Source organism: Triturus cristatus, chromosome 4_2 (genome assembly GCF_964204655.1).
Source record: "Triturus cristatus chromosome 4_2, aTriCri1.1, whole genome shotgun sequence".
Classification (NCBI taxonomy): Eukaryota; Metazoa; Chordata; class Amphibia; order Caudata; family Salamandridae; genus Triturus; species Triturus cristatus.
In genome coordinates this window covers 914,663,069-914,683,244 of record NC_140586.1, presented here as the reverse complement: position 1 = coordinate 914,683,244, position 20,176 = coordinate 914,663,069, and the positions used below count along the sequence as shown (strand labels likewise).

The following is a 20,176-nucleotide window of genomic DNA, read 5'->3' as shown; positions in this document are numbered from 1 at the left end:
GCACCGGCCCCAACAGACATCTTCGACGAGGCCGACGTCGAAGAATTAGAAGCCATACCCTCCAGTCCCGTTTCCGAACACGACCCCGGATCGGACGAGGGCGACGAGTCACTCTTCCACAGAGGTGAAGACGACACCGAGGTAGGAGACGACGAGGAGGCCTTAGGGGCCGAGGAGAGTAGCTCCAATGATGAACAAGGCCTACCTGTTCAAACCGAAGAAACTCCAGCGCCACAGCCTTTGGCTCCGGTCGAGGGATCGCCTTCGGGCCTTACCCGAGACCCATCCCGTAGTTCTTCGGCCCCGCCCTCGGGCCCGGCCTCGGACGTTCAGCGGCAGCCATTGCTGCATAAGCCAGCTGGTTTCCCTACCACAAAACCGAAACCGAAAGCTGCTCCGGTTCAAACGAAACCGAAACTGAAAGTGGCCTTGGTCGGATCGAGGCCTTCGACGCCAGCGCAACGCGTCGGCACCGACCGCACCAAGAGGGACTTCGGTGCCGAACTGGAATCGGGCGACATCGGAGTCGACAAACGGAAAAAGGCCATCGGCACCGAGAAACCTACTCGGCTACCGACGCCAACGACACCGAGGGCAATACCGCCTGCTTCGCCACGCGTCGCTCCCTCGACGACGCCGAAGCCTCACGTATCGAGGACGTCGGTGGTGATCTCCACACCTCGACTCGAAGACCCGCCGGCACCGAAAAAATCCACGCCCGGCTCTACGAACCTGCCCGGTGCCAAAGCCTCAAAGACGCCCCAAGTGCGGCCTGGTGCGACGCAAAGCAACAAAACCACGGCGGCCCTCAAAGACCCGTCGGGTTCCGGCCCGATCGGAGCTCCAGCACCCTCTACGGGGCCAGCCAACATTACCTTCGGCTTGCCTCCGTCAACAATCCCGAAGATGTTCCAACTCAGGACACGGGTTACCCAGACTCCGGTTCCACCGGACGAGACGTCTCCGTCACGTGTCATCGACGCCGACACTGGCAGGATGGTTCTCCACGACCGAAGAATAACTTCGGAACCGCCATTGGACCCTTTCAGGATCCCACTAAAAAGGAAGCTGCCTGTGGAATCAGAACCTCTCCTTTATGAACCGTTCCATTCCTCCTACCAGGATCCACACCGGTTCTCCCCCACACGCTCCGACACGGATGCTTTGGAGGACTACATGGATGACCAAGCACCCTACCATGTAGACACAGACCCTGATGACCAGCAGGACCCTGATCAAACTTGGGGCGACCCTGCAGACCCCAGTGCACCTCTCGATACACAGGACCCACAACTCTATGGGGCAAAAACATCTCCCACGGAGGATACTGCGGCGTTCAACGCACTTATTGAACGTGCTGCAAATAACCATGGGGTACAGCTTCACTCAGATACCATCGAGGATGACTTTCTAATGGACACCTTTGCATCCTCAGAAAGACATGTGAAAACTCTGCCAATGCTGAAGGGGGTCCTCAAACCGGCTAAGGACATTTTCAAGGAACCCACCAGGGCACGAGTGATAAACCCCAGGATTGATAAAAAATACAGATCAGCACCTGGGGATCCTACTTACATCAAAGGACAATTACCACTCGACTCCATCGTCGTGGCGAATGCTCGCAAGAGGGCACACTCGCAAACGACAGGTGACGCTCCTCCCCCGGACAAAGAGTCCAAGGTGCTAGAGACCTCCGGCAAGCGAGTTGCCGCCCAGGCTGCCAACATATGGCGCATAGCCAACACTCAAGCGCTCCTCGCTCGCTACGATAGAGCGCACTATGACACATTGGAGCAACTACTCCAACATCTCCCTGACCAGTTCAAAGAAGGTGCAGAAATTCTTATCAGAGAGGGACAGCTACTCACAAATGCTTCCATCAAATGTGCACTAGATGCTGCAGACACGGCTGCCAGGGCCATAAACACAAGCGTCATGCTGCGACGACATGCCTGGCTACGAATCTCAGGATTCAAGCCTGAGGTACAAAACAACATACTAAACCAGCCCGTCAACCCAGACTATTTATTCGGCCCAGAGGTTGACACCACCCTCGAAAAGATAAAAAAGGACACGGACACTGCAAAGTCCATGGGCGCCCTCCAAACTCAGTCCTTTCGGAGCGGCTCCTTTCGTCGCCCCGGAAACAAGGGGGCAGGTAGAGGACAGGGGTCACAACAAACGTATAACAAAGGCAATACACAGACCACCTACGATAAAAACACCCGAGGTGGATATCGTGGCTCCAGTACAAAGGGCAGAGGACGTGGCTACGGCAACACCAGGTCCTCCCCCAAGAACAAGCAGTGACGCCCTCTCCCTTCCTCCCGACCACATAACACCTGTCGGGGGAAGGCTACAAAGGTTCCTGTCCACGTGGAACTCCATCACCACAGACAGGTGGGTCAAAGATATTATAAAATACGGTTACTGTCTGGAGTTAACCTCCACTCCACCCACAATACCACCAAGAAACCGTCCTATGTCCTCAGAGCACTTAACGCTCTTACAGCAAGAGGTGCAAAGTATGCTTCTAAAAGGCGCTATAGAGGTCGTACCCATCCACGAGCAGGGTACGGGGGTTTACTCCCTCTACTTCTTAATTCCAAAAAAGGACGGGTCGCTCAGGCCTATATTAGACCTGAGACCCCTGAACCAGTACATTCTTTCAGAGCACTTTCACATGCTCACTCTACAGCAAGTCCTTCCGCTTCTCAAGCAGGGAGACTTCCTAGCCTCACTGGACCTCAAGGATGCGTACTTTCACATACCCATCCACCCCTCACACAAAAAATACCTCAGGTTTACTGTTCAGGGGCAGCACTATCAGTTCAAAGTCCTTCCCTTCGGCGTGACAACAGCGCCCAGGGTTTTCACGAAGTGCCTAGCTACGGTGGCAGCACATTTACGGAGGCAGCATATACACGTCTACCCCTACCTAGACGACTGGCTCGTTCAAGCGAAGTCAGCCCAGCAATGTGCAAGCCACATGTCCCGCACCATTCACCTTCTTCACAGTCTGGGATTCTCACTAAATTACACAAAGTCCCATCTCCAGCCCGCACACGTACAACAGTACCTGGGTGCGACTATCGACACTCTGGCGGCCACAGCTCAGCCAAATTTAGTGAGGATCAACAGCATACAACTGCTGATCTCCAAGTTCAAACCCAATCACTCGCTTCCAGCGCGAGTGTTTATGCAGTTGATAGGCATGATGGCCTCCTGCATCTTCATAGTCCCGCACGCGAGGTTACATATGCGCCCACTTCAGGAGTGCCTAGCACGTCAGTGGAATCAGGCTCAAGGACAGTTGAAAGACCTAGTGTTGGTGAGCGGTCGGGCATACAACTCTCTGCATTGGTGGAATCCACAAAACCTTTGCAAGGGCCGACCGTTCCAAGAGCCTGTTCCACAAATAGTACTGACAGCGGACGCGTCTCTCCAGGGATGGGGAGCTCATGTACTACACTACACAGTGCAGGGACTATGGACGACACAACAGAAGAAGATGCACATCAACCTTCTGGAACTGATGGCAATCTTCCTGGCCATGAAGGCATTCAAAGTACATCTGTGCGACAAAGTCGTGTTGATCCGGACGGACAACATGACTGCCATGTACTACATACAGAAGCAGGGAGGAACACACTCTCCACAGTTGTCTCATCTGGCTCAGAGCATGTGGAAGTGGGCCATTCAAAGGAACATGTTCCTCATGGCGGAACACCTCCCTGGCAAGGACAACCAGATGGCGGATCTGCTCAGCAGACACAGCCACCAGATGCACGAGTGGGAGTTACACCCATCAGTACTCCAACCGTACTTCCAGCAGTGGGGTCATCCAGAGATAGACCTATTCGCGACAAGCGAATACGCAAAATGCCAAAGCTTCGCCGCCAGATTCCCACATCCGCAGTCGCAGGGCAATGCGATATGGATGAACTGGTCCGGCAGATTTGCGTACGCTTTTCCCCCAGCGCCGTTGATACCGCTGGTGGCTCGCAAACTACGACAACACTCCCTGACACTCGTCCTAGTTGCTCCCACGTGGGCACGCCAGCCGTGGTACACCACCTTCCTCGAACTTTCCGTGGTGCCGCACCAAAGGCTGCGGATCAAACCCGCGCATTTGACGCAGAACCATGGAGAGGTTCAGCACCCAGATCCGCAACAGCTGAACCTGGCGATCTGGCTCCTGAAGTCCTAGAGTTTGGCTATCTCAACCTGCCACCTGACTGTATGGACATCATCAAGGAGGCCAGGAGACCCACTACCAGGGCTTGCTATGCAGCCAAATGGAAAAGGTTCGTCATTTATTGCGGTAATAATGACATCAACCCGCTGGACGCATCCATCCACAACATCATCTGTTACCTCTTACACCTATACCGATGCAATCTGGCGTACACCTCTATACGTGTCCATTTGACCGCAATATCAGCCTATCTGCAAACCAGGCAGCACCTCTCTCTATTCAGAGTGCCTGCCATCAAAGCATTCTTGGAAGGACTCAAACGAGTCATTCCACCTAGCCACCCACCGGCTCCAATGTGGAACCTCAACTTGGTCCTCACACGCCTGATGGGTCCACCCTTTGAACCTCTACACTCATGCGAGATTCAATTCCTTACCTGGAAAGTGGCCTTCCTAGTAGCGATCACTTCCCTAAGAAGAGTTAGTGAACTCCAGGCACTAACCGTTCAAGAGCCATTTATTCAGGTTCACGCCAACAGGGTCGTACTACGTACCAACCCCAAATTCATGCCCAAGGTAATATCGCAGTTCCACATGAATCAGACTATTGAACTGCCCGTTTTCTTCCAAAACCCACAAACTGTTGCAGAAAGGGCACTACATACACTAGATGTACGGAGGGCCCTCATGTACTACATCGACAGGACTAAACCCTTCAGGAAGACAAAACAACTGTTCGTTGCCTTTGCCCCACACCACAAAGGTAACGCCATCTCCAAAGCAGGGATAGCCAGATGGATAGTTAAGTGTATTCAAATCTGTTATCAAAAGGCAAAACGCACATTAACTATTCCACCACGAGCCCACTCAACACGTAAGTTGGGGGCTTCCATGGCCTTCCTAGGAAATATTCCCCTGCATGAGATATGCAGAGCAGCCACATGGTCCACTACACACACATTTACAAAACACTATTGCGTAGATGTGCAGTCAAAACAGCAGGCAGCTGTAGGACAGGCTGTTCTCAAGACACTTTTTCAGACCGCTGCAGCTGGCACGGGTAGCCGCCGCTAATAGAGGGCACTGCTATGTATTCTATGCACAGATATGAATTCAGCAGCCCACATGCCTCGAACTGAATATGCTACTTACCAGTATGCATCTGTTCTTGGCATGTAGGGCTGCTGACATTCATATCGCCCTCCCTCCTCCCCGGCGCCTGTCGCAGCTGCAGCTCTCAGAATTACTGCAAGCATGGTCATCACTTTCTGTATCTACTCCATCACTGCCACAATGGCGAAAAACAATCTGAGGATGGAGAGGATGCCCATGCGCACTGTAGTCCAGGGGAGGAGTCACCTATCCAAGGATACTTCGAAGACTCTTCCAGGACAACAACGTGCAAACATCCGGACCCAACACTAGGCGGCGATCTATGCACAGATATGAATGTCAGCAGCCCTACATGCCAAGAACAGATGCATACTGGTAAGTAGCATATTCATATCCTGCCAAGACTCGAGTAAAGACAGAACCTTAGAGACGTCCCATAACGTTGAATATCTGGGACGAGGTGGATTAGCCACCTTAATACCTATGAGCAACTTGGACACTAGGGGGTGCATCCCCACAGGCTTACCACCAACGGGATTATGTCCTGCCGAAAGTGCTGATCTGAAGTTAACTGACCTGTATGAAAGACCAGATTTAGCACATTCTGAGCGAAAATTCAACACTTCTTTTACATCTGATCCCACTGGATCCACCTGCCGTTGAAGGCACCAACCCACCCATCGCTTCCAGGAAGCTGAATACCGTTTGCGGGTAGATGGAGCCCAAGACTGTTGTACAAAGCCGGCAGCCACCTGTGAAAGGCCGTCGGTGCTTTCATGTCTCCTGAGAGCGTCCACACCATGAGGGACAATTGGTTCTGCAGGACCAGCAGATGGGGCGCTCCCACTGGGTCCTGGAGAAGCATCGGCAATACCGGGAGCTGTAAGGGTAAATCCACTGACAACTCCAATAGTGTGGGAAACCAGGACTGAGTCTTCCACAAGGGTGTCACCAACACTACTAAAGTCGCCTGTCGACGGACCAGGGCCGCCACTCTCGGAATCGGGGAAAAGGGGGGAAAGGCATAATTCCTCTAAGACCCCCAATGCTGGAGGAACGCATCCGTTCCCATAGCCATCGGGTCCGGTCTCCAGCTGAAGAACTGCGGGACATGGGCATTGAGACGAGAGGCAAAAAGGTCTATCTTGCAAGGACCTCGCATACCCATGATCTCCGCAAACAGGGAAGGATGAAGCCTCCAGTCGCTGTAATCCCTCAGGAATCTGGAGTTCCAATCCGCTACCTGATTGAGTTTGCCCGGCAGGTATTCCGCTATGGCATTGATCTTGTGATCCAGGCAGAAGTGCCAGAACTCTCTCACAATGTTGGCCAACATCCGAGACCTCGTTCCTCCTAGGCGATTGATGTATCTCACTGCCAACACATTGTCTATCCAGAGAAGGATGCAACAATTGCTCTTCAGAGGAGATATTGATTTTATGGCAAAAGAACCTGCTAGTAACTTGAGGCAGTTGATGTGCAACTTTAACTCGTCGGCTGACCAACGTCCATCGGTGGCAAAGTCTCCACATCGAGCGCCCCAGCCCCATTGGCTGACGTCGGACTCGACAATGACGTCTGGGGAGGTGCCAAAAATTGCTCTTCCGTTCCAGGCCGCCATGTGCTCCAGCCACCAGAGAAGCTCCTCTTGACCGCCTGGAGATAGGGGAATGAGGTGATCGTAATAAAACCTCTTTTGTATGTAATAAATCTTGTCGTCATAAGGCCCGGTAGTGTAGAGGGCCTGGATAAATGGCCTGGATGGAGGATGCCAAGAGGCCTACAATCCTTGCCAATACTCGCAATGAAGTCATTTGTGTGGACAGAGTTTTCCTGATCTCTCGTTTGATAGATCTGAGTTTGGTCAATGGAAGAATCAATTGGGCGGATACTGAGTTTATCTGAAAGCCTAGGAAGTCTATCTGTTGGCTTGGAATGACCATGGATTTTTTTTTTTTTTTAAACCTTTATTGACATTTTAATCAGTTACACATATGGGCCCACAACCCCCGGGGCCGGCCGCTAAACAGTCAGAATAACAGAGCAGGGCTATCACAGTCAGTACCTCGGGGAGCAAAATCTCGTCGCTAGCATACTCTCAGTCTCTAAACAGCCCAAGTAGGAGACCAGGATAATAAAGGTTTGCATTTTATAATAGAAAAGGATAGAAGGATCAGGTGCCAAGCAGTTTCCCAGCAGCGAAAAATGGCAGGCAGAGCGATGAACGTCAACAATATCCAGCAGTCTATCTTAGCAATGGCGCTTGAAACAGGAAGTTCAGGATGTGAAGAAAGGACACGGCCATTTGCGCCTGCAACCCCCTGCCCCAAGACCCAGGAAACTCCACGGAAATTATGGCACTCCGAAAACAGCAGTGATTAACAACAAGGGAGTTCTATCATGCTGATCCCAGAAAAGGACAGGGAAGAATAAGAGAAGAAAAAGAGGCCATAGAAAAAGGAGGTGAAAGACTAAAGAATCCCCCCCCCCAACCCCCCACCCTGCACCTCTGCAGATGAGTACGGCCCCTCCCCCCAGCAGTGTGCCTGTCGCCCCGGAACCAGACCCGAAATATAGAAGAAACAGAGAAAAGGAGTGGGAAAAGAGCCCCCACCAGACGGGGGGGGTAGAGAGAGTATTAATAAACTGGAGGAGGGCCTACAAAACACGCCCCCGGCTTCTCCCTCCCGCACCATACGTTGTCCCATAAAGCATACAATAAAGAACACCAAATCGACCCCGTCAAAAAAGGAGAAAGGAGCATTACGTACTTGGTACACTAACAGTTATGCCGTGTGAACACACAACTCCCGAGCCCGCCCGCCTAGTAGGTGACCACCTCTGAAGGGTCAGCCTCATCCCTGGCCACTCTTTGTAAACCCACCCATGCATACCCCTCGTCCCAGTGCCATGTCCAATGTTACCAGGGAGAGAAGTGTCCAATAAAACTCAGGAAGCGACACACACAGGTAGGGTAGAGGGCTCTGAAGATCGACACAGTCAGTTCTATGGAGGATCGTCTTTCCCAGTGCCGAGCCAGGATTTACACTGCACACCAGGCCCAGGAAGGCGGAATCAGCCAGGGCGGGCGACCGTAGCCTGGATGTTGCCCGGGTCGTCGGAGGCCGCGCACGGGACAAGGCCACCACCCCCCACTCAAGCCCGAGACCTCCGGAACCGACCAGATCCACCGCCAGCTGATCGCACGTTAACATACTGTCCGGAGAGTCCAGGCGTGCACTATTCACCGGGGCGGCCACGACACTGTCCCCCCGTGCGCGGCGTAAGAAGTCCCAGTGTACCTGGGGATAGGCAGGCGGCAACTGTTCCGACGCTAATGTCACTCCATCGAGCTTGCTCCCCAACACCCAGGCGCCGTGAATCAAGGTGGAGTGAAGGGCACCGAGAGCCTCGAGAAGGTCACCGTACCCCAGTACAGCTCCCGGCGCTCGCTCCGCTACGCTCCTCAGAGTCGCACCCTCCCAATCCTGCTGAAACCCAGTGTACAGGATGGTGGACTCTGTCGTACCAAAATGGCCGCTGGGTAGGTCCATCCCAGATCGGGACCGGGACTCAGACACAAGCGCCTCGGGTTCCATGGCACTGTTAACAGGGTTCCGAGGGCAGGCAAACAATGTGTCCGGTGTGTGGTCACGGGCCACAGTCGCCCCCACCACGGACCAGCGCCCGCGAAAATCCGGGAGCGGCCCGCAAGAATCGGGGCAAGGTACGGGCGGCGTCCGGGCAGCTCACCGGCGAAGGATGAAGCAATCACCGGAGAGTCTTGGAGTTGTCACCTCGGGCACGCACGCGTTCAGCTACGCTTAGTGGTGGGAGCGACCTCGGCGAAGCGCAGTCCGGCATTCGCACCACTCCGGTAGTCCGACCCCACCCAGTCACCAAAGGCCGCTGTTGTTGCACTGCCGCCCGGCCACGGCGTCCACTCGAGGTCCTGGCTCCAGGGCCGCACAGGCCGCAAACTTCAGACGGACATTTCTCCGGCGGTACCGCTGCCAGAAACTTCGGGGTCACACGGCCGGTCGCCGCTCGCGTTCACCAACACGGGTAGATAGCCGACCATGGATTTTTTGGTGTTTATGACAAACCCTAGCTCCTGTAACAGGGACATTGTCCAGTCTAGATGAGTGAGGAGAAGGTTTTGATCTTGAACTAGGAGCAGCATGTTGTCAAGGTAGACAATCATGTGCACCCCCATTTCCCGAAAGCGGGTTACAACTGGTTTCAAGAGATTGGTGAAAACCCACGGGGCTGATGACAGTCCGAAAGGTAGTGTGCGATAGCGGTACCATTGACCTTTGCATTGGAACTGAAGGAATTTCTGATGAGCGGGGCAAATCGGAACTGTAAGATAGGCATCCTTCAGATCCAGACGGACCATCCAGTCCTGTTCTAACAGGAGATCGCTCAAAAGATGGATTCCCTCCATCTTGAAATGCCTGTACATCACAAAGGGGTTGAATTCTGAGATTCAGAACTAGCCTTTGACCACCTCCCTTCTTTTGCACCAGGAAAATATTGCTGCAAAACCCTCCTGGAATGAAGGGTCCTACGGCAATAGCCTGCTTGGCCAAAAGATCTTGAAGTTCGGAGTCTATAAAAGTCTGTTCTTGAAGGGAAGAAAGGAGAGGACGGGGGGTGAAGGGGGGCGGGGGGCGGGCTAGAAGTTCTATCTGGTAGCCCTGAACCGTGTGGAGAATCCACGCATCCGTGGTCAGCCGTGTCCAGTTGACAACAAAATGTAACAACCTGCCCCCGAGGGGGATCATTGGAAACAACAATGGACTTATCAGGATTGGTTATCGAAGTTTTTGTAGCCTCTGTTAACACCTCTGTTGAAGCGGCCTTTGAAGCCTCGAGACCTGGATGGATAGAAGCCCACTTGGTCAGGCTCTTGTGTGTATCCCCTGCGCCGGGGAGCGAAACCTCTCTGAGGACTGGGATTGGTGTAGCGGTCGATCGAGCATCCCCTGCCACAACGACCCTACCAGAGACCTGGTGAAAGACTCTCTTCAAAGAAGACTGGGACTTATCCAGGGAGGGAAAGGTACTCACAAAGTTGGCAATGTCTTTAACAAACTTTGCGCCAAAAAGTTGTCCTTCAGCCAGTGGGCCCGGTTCGGCCGTGGCTAGCTCCACGAGCTGTGGGTCAATTCTGAGGAGCACAGATTTGCAGCGTTCTGAGGACAGTGCGCAATTAGCATTTCCAAGGAGGCAGATCGCCCTCTGGGTCCACCCAGCCAGGACCTCGGGATGAATAGCGGCCCCTGTCTCCTGTGCCTGTAGGGCTAGCTCAAGAATTTTGGCCAGGGGACCGGCAATGTCCAGCACTTTATCTTGGCACGCCCGGACGGCGCGGTCAATGCCTTTTTTGGGATCCTTTTTGTATTTCTTTAAAAAGGTGGTCATTGAACAGTCAATGTCCGGGGTAACCGCCACCTTGTGCGCTAAGTCCGATCTCGGACATTCGGATTTAAGACAAGCCCTAACCTCTTTGTCAAAACTCTTCCTCAAATGAGTTTGCATGTATTCCGCTACAGCTGGGGGAGATGCCCAGTCAGCTGAGCGAGGGTGGACAATGTCTGAGGGATGAAAGGAGAAGGGGGAAGGGTGTTAATGGTAACTTTATTTGTAGAGCACAACGGTTACCCTGGGGTGTCCTGGCGCTAGTTACCTGTCATTTCAGCTATCACCAACAGAAAAATGTAATTGTTGAACAACCATGTTTTCAAGGCCCTTCTGAAAGCCAACAGATCTGTGGCATTTCCGAGATGGGCCGGGAGGTCATTCCAAGCTTTGGCCGCTTCGAAGACAAATCTTCGTCCTCCCCATGATACCTTTTTTGTGGGCGGGACTATGACCATTTTGGCTCCTGCCGAGCGTAGATTTCTTGTGGGTATGTACCGATTAAACGGTTTCTGTAAGTAATCCAGTCTAATACCTTGGAGTGCTTTGAATTCAGTGCACAAAGATTTAAAAAGCACTCGCTTTTTCACCGGGAGCCAATGCAGTTTTTTTATTTCGTTGGAGATGGCCGCAAATTTGGGCACCCCAGTGAGTAATCTGGCGGCCGCATTTTGTATCCTTTGAAGTTTATTTATAAAGCGTTCTTGAATGTTTAAATAAAGGCTATTGCAGTAATCAAGTTTTGACAAAACCAGTGCGGTAGACAGGGGAAGATGAGTGTTTGCGCTTTTTTGCGCATTTACGAGGCCTAGACTCCTGGGAAGAGTCAGTGTCAGTACCAGTGTCAGTGGTGGTGTCCGGAATTTGGATAGGGTTGGGCGGGAAAGGAAAGGGGGCCGTGGCGCCATCCTGGGCTTGCTCTTTGGATTTATAGAGTGAAGAATAAACTTGCACATGGGGCCATGGAAGCCCGGGAGGTTTGGGAGGGGGAGGGGTGTTGGGGCTGAAAGAGCACCGGAGGGGGAAGGGTTATTAGCCACCAGAAGCTCTAATCGCTGAGAGATAGGTAATAAGGCGGAGGAGAGTACCTTATCCAGCTTGGCATCTAACCTTTTATCTATAATGTCCTGCATGGACTCATAGTAGAATGCGTCATCATCAGGGGCATCACACGCAGCTACCTCCTCCTCGTAGACCTCGCAGTCTGACATGACTCAGCTGTATATAAAATATTCAAACACAAAATCCCCAGTGGAAAGCACAATTATCAGCCCACACTCTCAACAAGCTAGGGCGTCAGGTGGGAGCAAAGCCGGGGCAGTGGAGCAAGGGAGATACCACAAAAATGCAAAAGCACAGGACTAATGGAGGGAGATAAACCCCCACTTGCCTGCGCAGAACAGGGGTGCCAAAAATTAATTTCCAGGCAAGCTGGAATAGCAAGGGTTAATGTCCTCGAGCACTGGAGTACAAACACTGCCTTAATTATGTAAATCGGGCCTAGTATCCACTCCGATCTGCCAGCTGCGTGAAAAAACTCCGATCTAGCCTGGGGCAAGGCGTCTTTCCGGCTATTCAAGGGAGCGGCACGCGCACACGTGTGCGTGCAGGCTCCCGAGACGCACGCTGGCTGCCCGGCCGGGCTCCGGCATGCGACTCGCTCCCTTTGGGGGGGCAAGTCCCTGCCCGAACGCGCAAGCCGAACGGGAAATGGCAGCAGCGCTGGTGGCAGCGATCAGGTGAAGAGCAATAAGGGGGGGGAGAAGCCTACAGCGCAACACGCGATCAATGAAGGGAAAAGTAAATGAAAGGGGCGGGCGCCTGAAGCGTAGCGTAAAACACCCGATCCAGTAAAAGCAATTTAAACGCGCTGCACAACGCATGCTAATAACGAGGAAATCATCATTACCATAAGCACGAGCCGTGCATAAGAATGCAAATAAACATCAAAGCAAGTAAATATCAAGGCAATAATGACAAAGTGGAACAGAATAGAGAGGTACTTATCTTGACTGCAGAGCAGCAAAGAAAGAGGGAGCCAAGATAGTGCCTCCCTATTTTGTTCACTATGATATGTTGCCATTGGCTGTTTGAGGAGGCGTGGTTCAAAGCCTCATGGGAAATTATGTTTTTACTAAGTGTAGTTAATTTTTCATTGGCTGCTGTTGAGTTAGTAAAGAAATTGAGAAAGCATAATCAGAAGCCTCCGGTCCTGACATAGAATCTGAAAATAAACCCGCTTTCTTGTTTTATCCATTAAAAAAAAAAGAAAAAACACACAGACCGAGAAGTAAAGTGTTATCTAGCTGTGGTTTTTATTTTTTTATTTTACAAAAACAGTGCACACTTAAAACTGGGAGCCTTATTCACTAATCGTAGATGCACCATTGTAGCGATTAAGAATAGCTATTGTTCGGTGACATGGATCGCCAGACCTATTATGTAAAACGAGGAGGCTGCTCCACAGCTGCTGAGAGGTTGATATCATCTCGGATTTTGTACAATATATGTTCCTAGATTGCTAGTTGTCACAGTTCCATGCTCGAAACTTGTCCTTTCATGGTCGACATGGATTTTCAGATCCTGAGCACTATTCTTCTTGCAAGCAATGTTTGACAAGTTTCCTCGTCCGATCTCTGTACAAGCAAGTCGCATACATCCACCTGTATGCCACAGAATGCACCATGCTGCAACGCATTATTCCTAGCCTTGCACCCAAGGTTAGAGTTAACATAAGTACCCCCCCTACCAGGGAACCTGGGAGAAGCAGATTGTCTGCTTTACTGCACTGAACCCAACTTAACTTACTGTGTGGCTAAAGAATGCATCTTTTTTCTACTGGACTACTCAACCTTTGTTGTGACTGGAACACTGCCTGAACTTTAAATTCATTTTGTGCAATTTCAGTGTTCGTTGTACTTGAGCATTCTACCCCAACCCACCCCTCAAGAGCAAGTTAACTTTTCTCCACTGCTATCAGATGCGAGTCAAAGCCAAAGAAGCATTGACAAAGCCAGCAGATCTGGTCTTGGCAAGCATGCACTTTTATCTTTTATTTAGTTGCAAGCACGTGCCATAGACATTGACAATTTAAAAGAAAAACGTAATTATTGAAACACATGTGAGAGAATGTCTATGATCTGTGTTTGAGATGGATGTCCAGATGTGATCAAGGAAAAAGCTGTTACTCGCAATTGAAGAGAACCAATGATTGAAGCAGGCTGACCCATGTAAAACTGTATTTTATGTAATTTTAAATTAAAAACAAAAGGGTGATGATGCAGCTAAAGCCTTCTCACTTGCCAGACTGGCACATCTTGGTTTTGTCACCTTCTAGTAGCCCCTTGCTCTTTTGGGTCCAGGGACAGCTAGCGGTACTTGTTATAAGGTTTTCCCAGTTATCTCTGAGTACTCTGTGCCTTGAGTAGCTGGTCGGAGAGTGTGATGCATGAAGATTGAGGTGTGTGAGATAGCTTGGCTTGGTTGGCTCAGCTTGGTATGAGCTTTGTTGGCTTTACGCCTCCGGTATTTTCTTGTTCGAGGCATGTGGGCTGCTGAATTCATATCTGTGCATAGATCGCCGCCTAGTGTTGGGTCCGGATGTTTGCACGTTGTTGTCCTGGAAGAGTCTTCGAAGTATCCTGGGATAGGTGACTCCTCCCCTGGACTACAGTGCGCATGGGCATCCTCTCCATCCTCAGATTGTTTTTTTCCACCATTGGGTTCGGATGTGCTTATCTTGACTCAAGTTAGGAAAAACTTTTCCAGGCCAAAAGGCCTTTAGTTCGCGTCGGTAGTGTTCCCGATCGGTATCGATAGTATCTTTGTTAGTTTACTAACTTCCAGAACCAACTTTTTCGCATCTTACCCGACCACCGACCCGTCATCGACGATTGAATCGAGGACACCATTCAAGCGGTGTCCTGTATGCAATGCGAAATATCCCCATGTCGACGTCCACCCGGTGTGCAACAAATGCCTTTCACCGGATCACGACGAGTCTACATGTATGGCCTGTGCCCGATTCCGATCCAAGAAGACTCTCCGGAATCGACGAGCAGCGAGACTCGAAGCGCAGCAAGCGGCACCGGCCCCGACCAACATCTTCAGCGCCGAGGACGAATATGTCGAAGACGTGGAGAACCTACCCTCCAGACCCGCTTCCGAACACGACTCCGGATCGGAGGACGTCGAACGACTCTTTCACAGAGATGAAGCCGACACCGAGGTAGGAGACTACAATGAGGCCTTAGGGGGCCGAGGAGAGTAGCTCCGGTGACGAGAAAGGCCTACCCGTACAGACTGAGGATATCCCAGTGCGCCAATTTATGGCTCCGGTAGAGGGATTGCCTTCGGGCCTTACCCAAGACCTATCCCGCAGTTCTTCGGCCCCGCCATCTGGCCCGGCCTCGGACATTCAGCGGCAGCCATTACTACCCAAAACGGCTGGTTTCCCTTCTTCGAAACCGAAAGCTGTATTGGTTCAGCAGAAACCGAAACCAAAAGTGACGCTGGTCGGATCGAGGCCCACCACACCTTCGACGCCAGCAAAACCCGTCGCCACCGACCGCACCAAACGAGACTTCGGTGCCGAGCTTGCAGCAGCCGACGTCGGCGCCGACACACGGAAAAAGACCTTCGGTGCCACCAAACCTACTCGGCTCCCGGCACCGAAACAATGGGCTCCGACCCCAAAGGTCAAACTGCCTGCTGCGTCTCACACCGCTTCGACAGCACCACCAAAGGCACACTCGTCAACGACGTCGACGCCCACTACCGCTCCTCGACTCGATGACCCACTGGCGCCGAAGAAGTCGACGCCCGCCTCTACAGAACCGGTCGGCGCAAAAGAATCGATGGCGCTCCAGGTGCGGCCAGTTGCTGCGCAACGCATCAAACACAAAGCAGTCCTCCAGGACACGTCGGGCTCCGAGCCAATAACAGCTCCAACAGCCTCTTCGGCACCAGCCAACATCACTTTTGGCATGCCACCATCCATGGCCCCAAAACTGTTCCAAATCAGAACACGGGTCACCCACACCACGATCACGCCTGCCGAACGCTCTCCGGCAGAGACGTCTCCATCACACATCATCGACGCCGACACCGGCAGGATGATGCTCCACAAGAGGAGAATAACTTCCGAGCCAGCCTTGGAATCCTACCGGATCCCGCTCAAGAAAAAGCTGCCAGCGGCTTCGGAACCAGTTCTTTACGAACCTCTCCATTCTTCTTATCAAGATCCACAGTCCTTCTCTCCCACACACTCCGAAACAGACGTTTTGGAGGACTACATGGGTGACCACGTCCCCTACCCCGGAGAGATGGACCCTGAAGGCCAACAGGACCCTGACCAGGCTTGGGATGACCCTGTAGACTCGGGTGCACCTATGGATACACAGGACCCGCAGCTCTATGGAGTAAAAACATCTCCCACAGAGGACACTGCCGCATTCAACGCCCTCATTGAACGTGCTGCGGCCAATCATGGTGCGCAACTCCACTCTGACACCGTCGAGGACGACTTTCTCATGGATACTTTCGCATCCTCAGAAAGGAATATAAAAACTCTACCCATGTTGAAGGGTGTCCTCAAACCAGCAAAGGACATCTTCAAGGAACCCACCAGGGCAAGAGTAATAAACCCCAGGATCAACAACAAATACAGGTCGGCGCCTGGGGACCCTACCTACATTAGAGGCCAGTTGCCTCTGGATTCCATAGTAGTTGCGAATGCTCGCAAACGGGCACACTCGCAAACAACAGGTGATGCTCCTCCCCCGGACAAAGAGTCCAAGGTGCTAGAGACCTCCGGCAAACGGGTTGCGGCCCAAGCAGCTAACATATGGCGTATTGCCAATACTCAGGCGCTTCTCGCTCGCTACGATCGAGCACACTACGACACATTGGAAACATTACTCCAACATCTCCCTGACCAATTCAAAGAAGGTGCAGAGATCCTCATCAGGGAGGGACAACTCCTCACAAACGCATCCATTAAGTGTGCACTGGATGCCGCAGATACAGCTGCCAGAGCCATAAACACTAGCGTCATGTTGCGACGACACGCCTGGTTACGAATCTCCGGATTCAAACCTGAGGTACAAAATGACATCCTCAACCAACCTGTCAACCCCGACTACTTATTCGGGCCAGAGGTTGACACCACCCTAGAGAAAATAAAAAAGGACACAGACACTGCAAAGTCTATGGGGGCTCTCCAAACGCAGTCCTTTTCGGAGCGGCTCCTTTCGTCGCCCCGGAAATAGAGGAGCAGGTAGAGGACAGGGGTCACAGCAAACCTACAACCAGGGAAACACACAAAGCTCCTACGATAAAAACACCCGGGGTGGTTATCGTGGCTCAAGCACAAAGGGCAGAGGACGCGGATACGGCAACACCAGGTCCTCCCCCAAGAACAAGCAGTGACGCCCTCTCCCTTCCTCCCGACCACATAACACCTGTCGGGGGAAGGCTACAAAGGTTCCTGTCCACGTGGAACTCCATCACCACGGACAGGTGGGTCAAAGATATTGTAAAACACGGTTACTGCCTAGAATGAACCTCCACTCCACCCACAATACCTCCAAAACACCGTCCTATGTCCTCAGAGCACTTAACGCTCTTACAGCAGGAAGTGCTAAGTATGTTACTAAAAGGCGCAATAGAGGTCGTACCCGTCCACGAGCAAGGTACGGGGGTGTACTCCCTGTACTTTTTAATACCGAAAAAGGACGGGTCACTCAGACCTATACTAGACCTGAGACCCCTGAACCGCTACATTCTCTCCGAGCATTTTCACATGCTCACTTTACAGCAAGTCCTCCCGCTGCTCAAGCAGGGAGACTTCCTGGCCACACTGGACCTCAAAGATGCGTATTTCCACATACCCATTCACCCCTCACACAAAAAATACCTCAGGTTCACTGTTCAGGGATAGCACTACCAATTCAAAGTCCTTCCCTTCGGCGTGACAACAGCACCCAGAGTTTTCACAAAGTGCCTAGCTACTGTGGCTGCACATCTACGGAGGCAGCACATACACGTCTACCCTTACCTGGACGACTGGCTTGTTCAAGCAAAGTCAGCCCAGCAATGTGCCAGCCACATGTCCCGCACCATTCACCTCCTTCACAGTCTGGGGTTCTCACTAAATTACCCAAAATCCCATCTCCAACCCGCACACGTACAACAGTGCCTAGGTGCGACTATAGACACTCTGGCGGCCACAGCTCAGCCAAATTTAGTGAGAATCAACAGCATGCAAATGCTGATTTCCAAGTTCAAACCACAACACTCCCTTCCCGCGCGAGTGTTCATGCAGTTGATAGGCATGATGGCCTCCTGCATTTTCATAGTCCCACACGAGAGACTACATATGCGCCCGCTTCAGGAGTGCTTAGCACGTCAGTGGAATCAGGCTCAAGGACTGTTGAAAGACCTAGTGTTGGTGAGCGGTCAGGCATACAACTCTCTGCATTGGTGGAATCCACAAAACCTTTGCAAGGGCCGACCGTTCCAAGAGCCTGTTCCACAAATAATACTGACAGCAGACGCGTCTCTCCAGGGATGGGGAGCTCATGTACTCAACTACACAGTGCAGGGACTATGGACAACACACCAAAAGAAGATGCACATCAACCTTCTGGAACTGATGGCAATCTTCCTAGCAATGAAAGCATTCAAAGTACACTTGTGCAACAAAGTCGTGTTGATCCGGACGGACAACATGACCGCCATGTACTACATACAGAAGCAGGGAGGAACACACTCTCCACAGTTGTCTCATCTGGCTCAGAGCATGTGGAAGTGGGCCATTCAGAGGAACATGTTCCTCATGGCGGAACACCTCCCCGGCAAGGACAACCAGATGGCGGATCTGCTCAGCAGACACAGCCACCAGATGCACGAGTGGGAGTTACACCCATCAGTACTCCAACCGTACTTCCAGCAATGGGGTCATCCAGAGATAGACCTATTCGCCACAAGCGAAAACGCAAAATGCCAAAGCTTTGCCGCCAGGTTCCCACATCCACAATCGCAGGGCAATGCGATATGGATGAACTGGTCCGGCAGATTTGCGTACGCTTTTCCCCCAGCGCCGTTGATACCGCTGGTGGCTTGCAAACTCAGACAACACTCCCTGACACTCGTCCTGGTTGCTCCAACGTGGGCACGCCAGCCATGGTACACCACTTTTCTCGAACTTTCCGTGGTGCCGCATCAAAGGCTGCGGATCAAACCCGCGCATTTGACGCAGAACCATGGAGAGATTCAGCACCCAGATCCGCAACAGCTGAACCTGGCGATCTGGCTCCTGAAGTCCTAGAGTTTGGCTACCTAAACCTGCCACCTGACTGTATGGACATCATTAAGGAAGCTAGAAGACCCACTACCAGAGCTTGCTATGCAGCCAAATGGAAAAGGTTCGTCATTTATTGCAATAATAATGACATTAACCCGCTAGACGCATCCATCCAAAACATAATTTGTTACCTCTTACACCTATACAGATGCAATCTGGCGGACACCTCTATACGTGTCCATTTGACCGCAATATCAGCCTATCTCCAGAACAGGCAGCACCTCTCTTTATTCAAAGTGCCTGCCATCAAAGCATTCTTGGAAGGACTCAAACGAGTAATTCCTCCAAGCCACCCACCGGCTCCAATGTGGAACCTCAACTTGGTCCTCACACGCCTGATGGGTCCACCCTTTGAACCTCTACACTCATGCGAGATTCAATTCCTTACCTGGAAAGTAGCTTTCCTAGTAGCGATCACTTCTTTAAGAAGAGTTAGTGAACTCCAGGCACTAACCGTTCAAGAGCCATTTATACAGGTTCACGCCAACAGGGTCGTACTACGTACCAACCCCAAATTCATGCCCAAGGTGAAATCGCAGTTCCACATGAATCAAACTATTGAACTGCCTGTTTTCTTTCAAAACCCACAAACTGTCGCAGAAAGAGCACTCCATACACTAGATGTGAAGAGAGCCCTCATGTACTATATCGACAGGACTAAGATCTTTAGGAAGACAAAACAACTTTTCGTTTTCTTTGCCCCACACCACAAAGGTAACGCTATCTCCAAAGCAGGTATAGCCAGATGGATCGTTAAATGTATTCAAATTTGCTATCAAAAGGCTTAACGCACATTAACGATTCCACCACGAGCCCACTCAACACGTAAGTTAGGGGCCTCCATGGCTTTCCTAGGAAACATCCCTTTGCATGATATATGTAGAGCAGCCACCTGGTCCACTACACACACATTTACCAAACACTATTGTGTAGATGTGCAATCAAAACAGCAGGCAGCTGTAGGACAGGCTGTTCTCAAAAGTCTTTTTCAGACCGCTGCAGCTGGCACTGGTAGCCGCCGCTAATAGGAGGTACTGCTATGTATTCTATGCACAGATATGAATTCAGCAGCCCACA

General features: G+C 51.7%; 1 protein-coding gene across 9 annotated transcripts in view; it reads left to right on the top strand.

Annotated features, from left to right (window-relative positions):
* SZT2 (SZT2 subunit of KICSTOR complex) overlaps positions 1-20,176 on the top strand; it is a 937,318-nt gene that overhangs the window by 509,539 nt on the left and 407,603 nt on the right. The gene's annotated exons all lie outside the window — the stretch shown is intronic.